This window comes from Equus asinus, chromosome 1 (assembly GCF_041296235.1).
Source record: "Equus asinus isolate D_3611 breed Donkey chromosome 1, EquAss-T2T_v2, whole genome shotgun sequence".
Taxonomy (NCBI): domain Eukaryota; kingdom Metazoa; phylum Chordata; class Mammalia; order Perissodactyla; family Equidae; genus Equus; species Equus asinus.
In genome coordinates, this window is record NC_091790.1 from 39,896,443 (window position 1) to 39,910,093 (window position 13,651).

The following is a 13,651-nucleotide window of genomic DNA, read 5'->3' on the forward strand; positions in this document are numbered from 1 at the left end:
TTGGCAAAAACATCCAAAACCAAGAACGACAAATGTTGCAGAGGTTGTGGAGAAAGAGGAACCCTCATACACTGTTGGTGGGAATGCAAACTGGTACAGCCACTATGGAAAACAGTATGGAGATTTCTCAAAAAGTTAAAAATAGAAATACCCTATGACCCAGCCATCCCATTACTGGGTATCTATCCTAAGAACCTGATATCAGATATCTCAAGAGTCCGTTGCACCCCTATGTTCATCGCAGCATTATTTACAATAGCCAAGACGTGGAACCAGCCTACATGCCCAGAAACTGATGATTGGATAAAGAAGATGTGGTATATATACACAATGGAATACTACTCAGCCATAAAAAAAGACGACATTGGCCCATTCACAACAATGTGGATGGACCTCGAGGGCATTATGTTAAGCGAAATAAGTCAGGCAGAGAAAGACGAACTCTATATGACTCCACTCATAGGTGGAAATTAGTATATTGAGAAGGAGATCTGATCGGTGGTTACCAGGGAAAAGGGGGGGTGGGGGGAGGGCACGGAGGGGGAAGTGGTGTTCCCACAACATGACTAACAAAAATGTACAATTGAAATTTCACAAGCTTGTAATCCATCATAACATTAATAAACAACAACAAAAAAAAAAGATGCTTTGGGGCCCATCTGCCCCTATGGAAAGAACGCAGCACTTTCTGCCTTGCAGCTCTAGGGCAATGTAGCACACCCAGAGCAGAAGTTCTACTTCAGCCACATCAGGCCCGCAAAGAAACTGCGTTTCACAGGACTTTGTAAGAGATGTTCCCGGTAGGCTGTTGGAGCACTGTGCAGAGCGAGTTGTTTCTTAGCTTCCCAAAGAGCTGGAAGCAAGATGCTTTGGGGCCCTTCTCACCCTTTGGCAAGAAGTCAGCACTTTGTGCCTTGCAGCTCTAGGGCAATGTAGCACACCCCGAGCAGAAGTTCTGCTTCAGACAGATCAGGCCTGCAAAGAAACTGCGTTTCACAGGCCTTTGTAAGAGATGTTCCCGGTAGGCTGTTAGAGCACTGTGCAGAGCGAGTTGTTTCTCAGCTTCCCAAACAGCCAGAAGCAAGATGCTTTGGGGCCCTTCTCACCCTTTGGAAAGAAGGCAGCACTTTGTGCCTTGCAGCTCTAGGACAATGTAGCACACCCACAGCAGAAGTTCTACTTCAGCCAGATCAGGCCCGCAAAGAAACTGCGTTTCACAGGCCTTTGTAAGAGATGTTCCTGGTAGGCTGTTAGAGCACTGTGCAGAGCGAGTTGTTTCTTAGCTTCCCAACGACCTGGAAGCAAGATGCTTTAGGGGCCATCTGCCCTTAAGGAAAGAAGGCAGCACTTTGTGCCTTGCAGCTCTAGGGCAATGTAGCACACCCAGAGCAGATGTTCTACTTCTCCCAGGTCAGGCCTGCAAAGAAACTTCGTTTCACAGGCCTTTGTAAGAGATGTTCCCGGTAGGCTGTAAGAGCACTGTGCAGAGCGACTTGTTTCTTAGCTTCCCAGAGAGCTGGAAGCAAGATGCTTTGGGGCCCTTCTCACCCTTTGGAAAGAAGGCAGCACTTTGTGCCTTGCAGCTCTAGGGCAATGTAGCACACCCAGAGCCGAAGTTCTACTTCAGGGAGATCAGGCCTGCAAAGAAACTGCGTTTCACAGGCCTTTGTAAGAGATGTTCCCTGTAGGCTGTTAGAGCACTGTGCAGAGCGAGTTGTTTCTTAGCTTCCCAAAGAGCTGGAAGCAAGATGCTTTAGGGGCCATCGGCCCTTAAGGAAAGAAGGCAGCACTTTGTGACTTGCATCTCTAGGGCAATGTAGCACACCCAGAGCAGAGGTTCTACTTCTGCCAGGTCAGGCCTGCAAAGAAACTTCGTTTCACAGGCCCTTGTAAGAGATGTTCCCGGTAGGCTGTTAGACCACTGTGCAGAGCGACTTGTTTCTTAGCTTCCCAAAGAGCTGGAAGCAAGATGCTTTGGGGCCCTTCTCACCCTTTGGAAAGAAGGCAGCACTTTGTGCCTTGCAGCTCTAGGGCAATGTAGCACACCCCGAGCAGAAGTTCTACTTCAGCCAGATCTGGCCTGCAAAGAAACTGCGTTTCACAGGCCTTTGTAAGAGATGTTCCCGGTAGGCTGTTAGAGCACTGTGCAGAGCGAGTTGTTTCTCAGCTTCCCAAACAGCCGGAAGCAAGATGCTTTGGGGCCCTTCTCACCCTTTGGAAAGAAGGCAGCACTTTGTACCTTGCAGCTCTAGGGCAATGTAGCACACCCACAGCAGAAGTTCTACTTCAGCCAGATCAGGCCCACAAAGAAACTGCGTTTCACAGGCCTTTGTAAGAGATGTTCCCGGTAGGCTGTAAGAGCACTGTGCAGAGCGAGTTGTTTCTTAGCATCCCAACGAGCTGGAAGCAAGATGCTTTAGGGGCCATCTGCCATTAAGGAAAGAAGGCAGCACTTTGTGCCTTGCAGCTCTAGGGCAATGTAGCACACCCAGAGCCGAAGTTCTCCTTCAGGGAGATCAGGCCTGCAAAGAAACTGCGTTTCACAGGCCTTTGTAAGAGATGTTCCCTGTAGGCTGTTAGAGCACTGTGCAGAGCGAGTTGTTTCTTAGCTTCCCAAAGAGCTGGAAGCAAGATGCTTTAGGGGCCATCTGCCATTAAGGAAAGAAGGCAGCACTTTGTGCCTTGCAGCTCTAGGGCAATGTAGCACACCCAGAGCAGATGTTCTACTTCTGCCAGGTCAGGCCTGCAAAGAAACTTCGTTTCACAGGCCCTTGTAAGAGATGTTCCCGGTAGGCTGTTAGAGCACTGTGCAGAGCGACTTGTTTCTTAGCTTCCCAGAGAGCTGGAAGCAAGATGCTTTGGGGCCCTTCTCACCCTTTGGAAAGAAGGCAGCACTTTGTGCCTTGCAGCTCTAGGGCAATGTAGCACTCCCCGAGCAGAAGTTCTACTTCAGGGAGATCAGGCCTGCAAAGAAACTGCGTTTCACAGGCCTTTGTAAGAGATGTTCCCGGTAGGCTGTTAGAGCACTGTGCAGAGCGAGTTGTTTCTTAGCTTCAGAGAGCTGGAAGCAAGATGCTTTGGGGCCCGTTAATTTTATACCCTGCTACTTTGCTGTAGTTGTTGATTATTTCTAATAGTTTTTCTCTGGATTCTTTGTGGTTTTCTATGTATAAGATCATGTCGTCTGCAAACAACGCGAGTTTTACTTCTTCGTTACCTATTTGGATTCCTTTCCTTTTGTTTTCCTGCCGAATTGCTCTGGCCAGCACCTCCAGTACTATGTTGAATAGGAGTGGTGAAAGTGGGCACCCTTGTCTTGTTCCTGTCCTCAGAGGGATGGCTTTCAGCTTTTGTCCATTGAGTATGATGTTGGCTGTGGGTCTATCATATATGGCCTTTATTATGTTGAGGTACTTTCCTTCTATACCCATTTTACTGAGGTTTTTTATCATAAATGGGTGTTGGATCTTGTCAAATGCTTTCTCTGCGTCTATTGAGATGATCATGTGGTTTTTGTTTTCCATTTTGTTGATGTAGTGTATCACGTTGATTGACTTGCGGGTGTTGAACCATCCCTGTGTCCCTGGTATAAATCCCACTTGATCATGGTGTATAATCTTTTTGATGTATTGCTGTAATCGGTTTGCCAAAATTTGGTTGAGGATTTTTGCATCTATGTTCATCAGTGATATCGGCCTGTAGTTCTCCTTCTTTGTGTTGTCCTTGTCAGGTTTGGGGATCAGAGTGATGTTGGCTTCATAGAATGTGTTAGGGAGTTCTCCATCTTTCTCAATTTTCTGGAACAGTTTGAGGAGAATAGGTACAAAGAACTCACACTGCTTAACAACAAAATAACAAACAACCCGATCAAAAAATGGGCAGAGGACATGAACAGACATTTCTCCAAAGAAGATATGAACATGGCCAATAGACACATGAAAAGATGTTCATCATCGCTAATCATCAGGGAAATGCAAATCAAAACTACACTAAGATATCACCTTACCCCCGTTAGATTGGCAAAAACATCCAAAACCAAGAACGACAAATGTTGGAGAGGTTGTGGAGAAAGAGGAACCCTCATACACTGTTGGTGGGAATGCAAACTGATACAGCCACTATGGAAAACAGTATGGAGATTTCTCAAAAAGTTAAAAATAGAAATACCCTATGACCCAGCCATCCTATTACTGGGTATCTATCCTAAGAACCTGATATCAGATATCTCAAGAGTCCGTTGCACCCCTATGTTCATCGCAGCATTATTTAAAATAGCCAAGACGTGGAACCAGCCTACATGCCCAGAAACTGATGATTGGATAAAGAAGATGTGGTATATATACACAATGGAATACTACTCAGCCATAAAAAAAGACGACATTGGCCCATTCACAACAATGTGGATGGACCTCGAGGGCATTATGTTAAGCGAAATAAGTCAGGCAGAGAAAGACGAACTCTATATGACTCCACTCATAGGTGGAAATTAGTATATTGAGAAGGAGATCTGATCGGTGGTTACCAGGGAAAAGGGGGGGTGGGGGGAGGGCACGGAGGGGGAAGTGGTGTTCCCACAACATGACTAACAAAAATGTACAACTGAAATTTCACAAGCTTGTAATCCATCATAACATTAATAAACAACAACAACAAAAAAAGATGCTTTGGGGCCCATCTGCCCCTATGGAAAGAACGCAGCACTTTCTGCCTTGCAGCTCTAGGGCAATGTAGCACACCCAGAGCAGAAGTTCTACTTCAGCCAGATCAGGCCCGCAAAGAAACTGCGTTTCACAGGCCTTTGTAAGAGATGTTCCCGGTAGGCTGTTAGAGCACTGTGCAGAGCGAGTTGTTTCTTAGCTTCCCAATGAGCTGGAAGCAAGATGCTTTAGGGGCCATCTGCCCTTAAGGAAAGAAGGCAGCACTTTGTGCCTTGCAGCTCTAGGGCCATGTAGCACACCCAGAGCAGATGTTCTACTTCAGCCAGGTCAGGCCTGCAAAGAAACTTCGTTTCACAGGCCTTTGTAAGAGATGTTCCCGGTAGGCTGTAAGAGCACTGTGCAGAGCGACTTGTTTCTTAGCTTCCCAGAGAGCTGGAAGCAAGATGCTTTGGGGCCCTTCTCACCCTTTGGAAAGAAGGCAGCACTTTGTGCCTTGCAGCTCTAGGGCAATGTAGCACACCCCGAGCCGAAGTTCTCCTTCAGGGAGATCTGGCATGCAAAGAAACTGCGTTTCACAGGCCTTTGTAAGAGATGTTCCCGGTAGGCTTTTAGAGCACTGTGCAGAGCGACTTGTTTCTTAGCTTCCCAAAGAGCTGGAAGCAAGATGCTTTGGGGCCCTTCTCACCCTTTGGAAAGAAGGCAGCACTTTGTGCCTTGCAGCTCTAGGGCCATGTAGCACACCCAGAGCCGAAGTTCTACTTCAGGGAGATCAGGCCTGCAAAGAGACTGCGTTTCACAGGCCTTTGTAAGAGATGTTTCCTGTAGGCTGTTAGAGCACTGTGCAGAGCGAGTTGTTTCTTAGCTTCCCAGAGAGCTGGAAGCAAGATGCTTTGGGGCCCGTTAATTTTATACCCTGCTACTTTGCTGTAGTTGTTGATTATTTCTAATAGTTTTTCTGTGGATTCTTTGGGGTTTTCTATGTATAAGATCATGTCGTCTGCAAACAACGCGAGTTTTACTTCTTCCTTACCTATTTGGATTCCTTTCATTTTTTTTTCCTGCCGAATTGCTCTGGCCAGCACCTCCAGTACTATGTTGAATAGGAGTGGTGAAAGTGGGCACCCTTGTCTTGTTCCTGTCCTCAGAGGGATGGCTTTCAGCTTTTGTCCATTGAGTATGATGTTGGCTGTGGGTCTATCATATATGGCCTTTATTATGTTGAGGTACTTTCCTTCTATACCCATTTTACTGAGGGTTTTTATCATAAATGGGTGTTGGATCTTGTCGAATGCTTTCTCTGCGTCTATTGAGATGATCATGTGGTTTTTGTTTTTCATTTTGTTGATGTAGTGTATCACGTTGATTGACTTGCGGGTGTTGAACCATCCCTGTGTCCCTGGTATAAATCCCACTTGATCATGGTGTATAATCTTTTTGATGTATTGCTGTAATCGGTTTGCCAAAATTTTGTTGAGGATTTTTGCATCTATGTTCATCAGTGATATCGGCCTGTAGTTCTCCTTCTTTGTGTTGTCCTTGTCAGGTTGGGGGATCAGAGTGATGTTGGCTTCATAGAATGTGTTAGGGAGTTCTCCATCTTTCTCAATTTTCTGGAACAGTTTGAGGAGAATAGGTCCAAAGAACTCACACTGCTTAACAACAAAAAAACAAACAACCCGATCAAAAAATGGGCAGAGGACATGAACAGACATTTCTCCAAAGAAGATATGAACATGGCCAATAGACACATGAAAAGATGTTCATCATCGCTAATCATCAGGGAAATGCAAATCAAAACTACACTAAGATATCACCTTACCCCCGTTAGATTGGCAAAAACATCCAAAACCAAGAACGACAAATGTTGGAGAGGTTGTGGAGAAAGAGGAACCCTCATACACTGTTGGTGGGAATGCAAACTGGTACAGCCACTATGGAAAACAGTATGGAGATTTCTCAAAAAGTTAAAAATAGAAATACCCTATGACCCAGCCATCCCATTACTGGGTATCTATCCTAAGAACCTGATATCAGATATCTCAAGAGTCCGTTGCACCCCTATGTTCATCGCAGCATTATTTACAATAGCCAAGACGTGGAACCAGCCTACATGCCCAGAAACTGATGATTGGATAAAGAAGATGTGGTATATATACACAATGGAATACTACTCAGCCATAAAAAAGACGACATTGGCCCATTCACAACAATGTGGATGGACCTCGAGGGCATTATGTTAAGCGAAATAAGTCAGGCAGAGAAAGACGAACTCTATACGACTCCACTCATAGGTGGAAATTAGTATATTGAGAAGGAGATCTGATCGGTGGTTACCAGGGAAAAGGGGGGGTGGGGGGAGGGCACGGAGGGGGAAGTGGTGTTCCCACAACATGACTAACAAAAATGTACAACTGAAATTTCACAAGCTTGTAATCCATCATAACATTAATAAACAACAACAAAATAAAAGATGCTTTGGGGCCCATCTGCCCCTGTGGAAAGAACGCAGCACTTTCTGCCTTGCAGCTCTAGGGTAATGTAGCACACCCAGAGCAGAAGTTCTACTTCAGCCAGATCAGGCCCGCAAAGAAACTGCGTTTCACAGGCCTTTTTAAGAGATGTTCCCGGTAGGCTGTTAGAGCACTGTGCAGAGCGAGTTGTTTCTTAGCTTCCCAAAGAGCTGGAAGCAAGATGCTTTGGGGCCCTTCTCACCCTTTGGCAAGAAGTCAGCACTTTGTGCCTTGCAGCTCTAGGGCAATGTAGCACACCCCGAGCAGAAGTTCTACTTCAGCCAGATCTGGCCTGCAAAGAAACTGCATTTCACAGGCCTTTGTAAGAGATGTTCCCGGTAGGCTGTTAGAGCACTGTGCAGAGCGAGTTGTTTCTTAGCTTCCCAACGAGCTGGAAGCAAGATGCTTTAGGGCCCATCTGCCCTTAAGGAAAGAAGGCAGCACTTTGTGCCTTGCATCTCTAGGGCAATGTAGCACACCCAGAGCAGATGTTCTACTTCTGCCAGGTCTGGCCTGCAAAGAAACTTCGTTTCACAGGCCTTTGTAAGAGATGTTCCCGGTAGGCTGTTAGAGCACTGTGCAGAGCGAGTTGTTTCTTAGCTTCCCAAAGAGTTGGAAGCAAGATGCTTTGGGGCCCTTCTCACCCTTTGGAAAGAAGGCAGCGCTTTGTGCCTTGCAGCTCTAGGGCAATGTAGCACACCCCGAGCAGAAGTTCTACTTCAGCCAGGTCAGGCCCGCAAAGAAACTGCGTTTCACAGGCCTTTGTAAGAGATGTTCCCGGTAGGCTGTTAGAGCACTGTGCAGAGCGAGTTGTTTCTTAGCTTCCCAGAGAGCTGGAAGCAAGATGCTTTGGGGCCCGTTAATTTTATACCCTGCTACTTTGCTGTAGTTGTTGATTATTTCTAATAGTTTTTCTGTGGATTCTTTGGGGTTTTCTATGTATAAGATCATGTCGTCTGCAAACAACGCGAGTTTTACTTCTTCCTTACCTATTTGGATTCCTTTCATTTTTTTTTCCTGCCGAATTGCTCTGGCCAGCACCTCCAGTACTATGTTGAATAGGAGTGGTGAAAGTGGGCACCCTTGTCTTGTTCCTGTCCTCAGAGGGATGGCTTTCAGCTTTTGTCCATTGAGTATGATGTTGGCTGTGGGTCTATCATATATGGCCTTTATTATGTTGAGGTACTTTCCTTCTATACCCATTTTACTGAGGGTTTTTATCATAAATGGGTGTTGGATCTTGTCGAATGCTTTCTCTGCGTCTATTGAGATGATCATGTGGTTTTTGTTTTTCATTTTGTTGATGTAGTGTATCACGTTGATTGACTTGCGGGTGTTGAACCATCCCTGTGTCCCTGGTATAAATCCCACTTGATCATGGTGTATAATCTTTTTGATGTATTGCTGTAATCGGTTTGCCAAAATTTGGTTGAGGATTTTTGCATCTATGTTCATCAGTGATATCGGCCTGTAGTTCTCCTTCTTTGTGTTGTCCTTGTCAGGTTTGGGGATCAGAGTGATGTTGGCTTCATAGAATGTGTTAGGGAGTTCTCCATCTTTCTCAATTTTCTGGAACAGTTTGAGGAGAATAGGTCCAAAGAACTCACACTGCTTAACAACAAAAAAACAAACAACCCGATCAAAAAATGGGCAGAGGACATGAACAGACATTTCTCCAAAGAAGATATGAACATGGCCAATAGACACATGAAAAGATGTTCATCATCGCTAATCATCAGGGAAATGCAAATCAAAACTACACTAAGATATCACCTTACCCCCGTTAGATTGGCAAAAACATCCAAAACCAAGAACGACAAATGTTGGAGAGGTTGTGGAGAAAGAGGAACCCTCATACACTGTTGGTGGGAATGCAAACTGGTACAGCCACTATGGAAAACAGTATGGAGATTTCTCAAAAAGTTAAAAATAGAAATACCCTATGACCCAGCCATCCCATTACTGGGTATCTATCCTAAGAACCTGATATCAGATATCTCAAGAGTCCGTTGCACCCCTATGTTCATCGCAGCATTATTTACAATAGCCAAGACGTGGAACCAGCCTACATGCCCAGAAACTGATGATTGGATAAAGAAGATGTGGTATATATACACAATGGAATACTACTCAGCCATAAAAAAAGACGACATTGGCCCATTCACAACAATGTGGATGGACCTCGAGGGCATTATGTTAAGCGAAATAAGTCAGGCAGAGAAAGACGAACTCTATATGACTCCACTCATAGGTGGAAATTAGTATATTGAGAAGGAGATCTGATCGGTGGTTACCAGGGAAAAGGGGGGGTGGGGGGAGGGCACGGAGGGGGAAGTGGTGTTCCCACAACATGACTAACAAAAATGTACAACTGAAATTTCACAAGCTTGTAATCCATCATAACATTAATAAACAAACAAAAAAAAAGATGCTTTGGGGCCCATCTGCCCCTATGGAAAGAACGCAGCACTTTCTGCCTTGCAGCTCTAGGGCAATGTAGCACACCCAGAGCAGAAGTTCTACTTCAGCCAGATCAGGCCCGCAAAGAAACTGCGTTTCAGAGGCCTTTGTAAGAGATGTTCCCGGTAGGCTGTTAGAGCACTGTTCAGAGCGAGTTGTTTCTTAGCTTCCCAAAGAGCTGGAAGCAAGATGCTTTGGGGCCCTTCTCACCCTTTGGCAAGAAGGCAGCACTTTGTGCCTTGCAGCTCTAGGGCAATGTAGCACACCCCGAGCAGAAGTTCTACTTCAGCCAGATCAGGCCCGCAAAGAAACTGCGTTTCACAGGCCTTTGTAAGAGATGTTCCCGGTAGGCTGTTAGAGCACTGTGCAGAGCGACTTGTTTCTTAGCTTCCCAACGAGCTGGAAGCAAGATGTTTTAGGGGCCATCTGCCCTTAAGGAAAGAAGGCAGCACTTTGTGCCTTGCAGCTCTAGGGCAATGTAGCACACCCAGAGCAGATGTTCTACATCACCCAGGTCAGGCCTGCAAAGAAACTTCGTTTCACAGGCCTTTGTAAGAGATGTTCCCGGTAGGCTGTAAGAGCACTGTGCAGAGCGACTTGTTTCTTAGCTTCCCAGAGAGCTGGAAGCAAGATGCTTTGGGGCCCTTCTCACCCTTTGGAAAGAAGGCAGCACTTTGTGCCTTGCAGCTCTAGGGCAATGTAGCACACCCAGAGCAGAAGTTCTACTTCAGGGAGATCAGGCCTGCAAAGAAACTGCGTTTCACAGGCCTTTGTAAGAGATGTTCCCTGTAGGCTGTTAGAGCACTGTGCAGAGCGAGTTGTTTCTTAGCTTCCCAAAGAGCTGGAAGCAAGATGCTTTAGGGGCCATCTGCCCTTAAGGAAAGAAGGCAGCACTTTGTGCCTTGCAGCTCTAGGGCAATGTAGCACACCCAGAGCAGATGTTCTACTTCAGCCAGGTCAGGCCTGCAAAGAAACTTCGTTTCACAGGCCTTTGTAAGAGTTGTTCCCGGTAGGCTGTAAGAGCACTGTGCAGAGCGACTTGTTTCTTAGCTTCCCAGAGAGCTGGAAGCAAGATGCTTTGGGGCCCTTCTCACCCTTTGGAAAGAAGGCAGCACTTTGTGCCTTGCAGCTCTAGGGCAATGTAGCACACCCCGAGCAGAAGTTCTACTTCAGCCAGATCAGGCATGCAAAGAAACTGCGTTTCACAGGCCTTTGTAAGAGATGTTCCCGGTAGGCTGTTAGAGCACTGTGCAGAGCGAGTTGTTTCTTAGCTTCCCAGAGAGCTGGAAGCAAGATGCTTTGGGGCCCGTTAATTTTATACCCTGCTACTTTGCTGTAGTTGTTGATTATTTCTAATAGTTTTTCTGTGGATTCTTTGGGGTTTTCTATGTATAAGATCATGTCGTCTGCAAACAACGCGAGTTTTACCTCTTCGTTACCTATTTGGATTCCTTTCATTTTTTTTTCCTGCCGAATTGCTCTGGCCAGCACCTCCAGTACTATGTTGAATAGGAGTGGTGAAAGTGGGCACCCTTGTCTTGTTCCTGTCCTCAGAGGGATGGCTTTCAGCTTTTGTCCATTGAGTATGATGTTGGCTGTGGGTCTATCATATATGGCCTTTATTATGTTGAGGTACTTTCCTTCTATACCCATTTTACTGAGGGTTTTTATCATAAATGGGTGTTGGATCTTGTCGAATGCTTTCTCTGCGTCTATTGAGATGATCATGTGGTTTTTGTTTTTCATTTTGTTGATGTAGTGTATCACGTTGATTGACTTGCGGGTGTTGAACCATCCCTGTGTCCCTGGTATAAATCCCACTTGATCATGGTGTATAATCTTTTTGATGTATTGCTGTAATCGGTTTGCCAAAATTTGGTTGAGGATTTTTGCATCTATGTTCATCAGTGATATCGGCCTGTAGTTCTCCTTCTTTGTGTTGTCCTTGTCAGGTTTGGGGATCAGAGTGATGTTGGCTTCATAGAATGTGTTAGGGAGTTCTCCATCTTTCTCAATTTTCTGGAACAGTTTGAGGAGAATAGGTACAAAGAACTCACACTGCTTAACAACAAAAAAACAAACAACCCGATCAAAAAATGGGCAGAGGACATGAACAGACATTTCTCCAAAGAAGATATGAACATGGCCAATAGACACATGAAAAGATGTTCATCATCGCTAATCATCAGGGAAATGCAAATCAAAACTACACTAAGATATCACCTTACCCCCGTTAGATTGGCAAAAACATCCAAAACCAAGAACGACAAATGTTGGAGAGGTTGTGGAGAAAGAGGAACCCTCATACACTGTTGGTGGGAATGCAAACTGGTACAGCCACTATGGAAAACAGTATGGAGATTTCTCAAAAAGTTAAAAATAGAAATACCCTATGACCCAGCCATCCCATTACTGGGTATCTATCCTAAGAACCTGATATCAGATATCTCAAGAGTCCGTTGCACCCCTATGTTCATCGCAGCATTATTTACAATAGCCAAGACGTGGAACCAGCCTACATGCCCAGAAACTGATGATTGGATAAAGAAGATGTGGTATATATACACAATGGAATACTACTCAGCCATAAAAAAAGACGACATTGGCCCAATCACAACAATGTGGATGGACCTCGAGGGCATTATGTTAAGCGAAATAAGTCAGGCAGAGAAAGACGAACTCTATACGACTCCACTCATAGGTGGAAATTAGTATATTGAGAAGGAGATCTGATCGGTGGTTACCAGGGAAAAGGGGGGGTGGGGGGAGGGCACGGAGGGGGAAGTGGTGTTCCCACAACATGACTAACAAAAATGTACAACTGAAATTTCACAAGCTTGTAATCCATCATAACATTAATAAACAAACAAAAAAAAAGATGCTTTGGGGCCCATCTGCCCCTATGGAAAGAACGCAGCACTTTCTGCCTTGCAGCTCTAGGGCAATGTAGCACACCCAGAGCAGAAGTTCTACTTCAGCCAGATCAGGCCCGCAAAGAAACTGCGTTTCAGAGGCCTTTGTAAGAGATGTTCCCGGTAGGCTGTTAGAGCACTGTGCAGAGCGAGTTGTTTCTTAGCTTCCCAAAGAGCTGGAAGCAAGATGCTTTGGGGCCCTTCTCACCCTTTGGCAAGAAGTCAGCACTTTGTGCCTTGCAGCTCTAGGGCAATGTAGCACACCCCGAGCAGAAGTTCTACTTCAGCCAGATCTGGCCTGCAGAGAAACTGCGTTTCACAGGCTTTGTAAGAGATGTTCCCGGTAGGCTGTTAGAGCACTGTGCAGAGCGAGTTGTTTCTCAGCTTCCCAAACAGCCGGAAGCAAGATGCTTTGGGGCCCTTCTCACCCTTTGGAAAGAAGGCAGCACTTTGTGCCTTGCAGCTCTAGGGCAATGTAGCACACCCAGAGCAGAAGTTCTACTTCAGGGAGATCAGGCCTGCAAAGAAACTGCGTTTCACAGGCCTTTGTAAGAGATGTTCCCGGTAGGCTGTAAGAGCACTGTGCAGAGCGAGTTGTTTCTTAGCTTCCCAAAGAGCTGGAAACAAGATGCTTTAGGGGCCATCTGCCCTTAAGGAAAGAAGGCAGCACTTTGTGCCTTGCAGCTCTAGGGCAATGTAGCACACCCACAGCAGAAGTTCTACTTCAGCCAGATCAGGCCCGCAAAGAAACTGCGTTTCACAGGCCTTTGTAAGAGATGTTCCCGGTAGGCTGTTAGAGCACTGTGCAGAGCGAGTTGTTTCTTAGCTTCCCAACAAGCTGGAAGCAAGATGCTTCAGGGGCCATCTGCCCTTAAGGAAAGAAGGCAGCACTTTGTGCCTTGCAGCTCTAGGGCAATGTAGCACACCCAGAGCAGAAGTTCTACTTCAGGGAGATCAGGCCTGCAAAGAAACTGCGTTTCACAGGCCTTTGTAAGAGATGTTCCCTGTAGGATGTTAGAGCACTGTGCAGAGCGAGTTGTTTCTTAGCTTCCCAAAGAGCTGGAAGCAAGATGCTTTAGGGGCCATCTGCCCTTAAGGAAAGAAGGCAGCA